The sequence below is a fragment of the Megascapheus bottae genome, chromosome 23 (assembly GCF_031878675.1).
Source record: "Megascapheus bottae isolate mThoBot1 chromosome 23, mThoBot2.hap1, whole genome shotgun sequence".
Lineage (NCBI taxonomy): Eukaryota > Metazoa > Chordata > Mammalia > Rodentia > Geomyidae > Megascapheus > Megascapheus bottae.
In genome coordinates, this window is record NC_143531.1 from 3,656,475 (window position 1) to 3,658,092 (window position 1,618).

A 1,618-nucleotide genomic window follows, 5' to 3' on the forward strand; every position below is an offset into this window, starting at 1 on the left:
CTCTACCACTTGATCCACAAGTACACTTCTGTATTTTAGTTGGAGATGAGAGTCTCATGGACTCATGGACTGACTCTTGTCTGTAATTAACCACCAGAAAACTGAAAATGGTGCTGTGGTTTCAAGTGGTAGAGCACTAACCTACACCAAAAGGAGCTCAAGGACAGAAATCAGGCTCCACAACAGTTAATAATAATAATAATAATTCAAGAGCTGGTGTGACGGCTTGTTTCTGAGCTTCCTGTTTTATTGGTTTCTGTGTGTATAGAATGGAATGGTGTTATATTGGTTTGATAATTATTCTTATTTTCTAATAAGTTTGAAAAATCACTGTTCTCTTTCTTGTCAAAATTGTTTTGACTTCAAGAGCCCTGGAGAAGATTCCATATGAATTTAAGGATGATTTTATTTTATTTGATTACTCTGCAAAGAAGCTGCTGGGATTTTGATAGAGATTAAGTCTATAGATGAATCTATAAAATAAATCTATAGATCACTTTGGAGCATAATGTCATTTTAACAATATTAAGGTTTCTAGTACATGAACACAACAACATTCTGTAGTTTTCAATGTTCAGGTGTTTTGTCTCTTTGGCAGAAAGTATCCATGAATTTCATAGATGTGGATTCTATGGCAAACTGAATTATTTTCCTATTCTGATCAGTCATTTGTATTAAATAGATATGTAATTTTTTCATAGATTTTATATCATGAAAATGATAAGTTTAATTTTCATGCTTTGTTGTGTACACTCTGTAGATGCATTTTTATGTACAAGTTACCTCATCTCTTATGGTAAGTAACACATATATAAAAACTAATAAAACAAGACCATTAAATGATTTTCTCTTTATGAAAGCACTTTTTCACAAAAGCCAGTTTATTCTGGACCATCCTGAAGTCACTTCAGGCATTACTCTGTTAGTGTGTGTGTGTGTGTGTTTGTGTGTATGTCCAACAACTAAATGGGCCCATGCTTTATAGCAGAATTCAAAATACTGGCATTTCATCATAATCATGGCTGACCTTGTCTCATTGTGATATTTGACTACTGTCCTGACAGGTTCTTGATCCAGCTGCCATTTTCAAAAATCCGACCAAGCAATCACAGGCTCTTTTCTAAACATCATTTTGTTGGTATTGTGAAGCTTCAAATCAGTCTTGCAAAGCAAGCAAGACCTGACTCTGTTCACATGTGGGGTTGATAGCATTCTGCCTCTCTGACTTCACTCTCTCACCACATGCTGATCATTTCTCACTGATCAGCATTCAGAGGGGAATGGCTCGCTCTCCCACACTCTTCTCCCTGCCACCCATGGTAAAAGTCTCAGCCAGGTACAGGGAAACATCTACCCAGTGCTACTTTACTTAGATCACTTATTCATTGCACCGATGTCCAGTGTGTCACTTAACTGCTCTTGACAACTTTGTGACCTTTTCCAAGATAGATTATTTTATTACACCTTCTGTTTGGCAAAACACACTCCAGAATCTCTTCATTAAATTTCCCCCTGCCGTTTCTTCTGCCTTTCTTCAAATACTTTATCTCCTGTTCTTTTCTGAAAGCATGGAGAGTTCTTCTATGATTCTCCTCTTCCTTGGCTTCTTGTTTGTTTT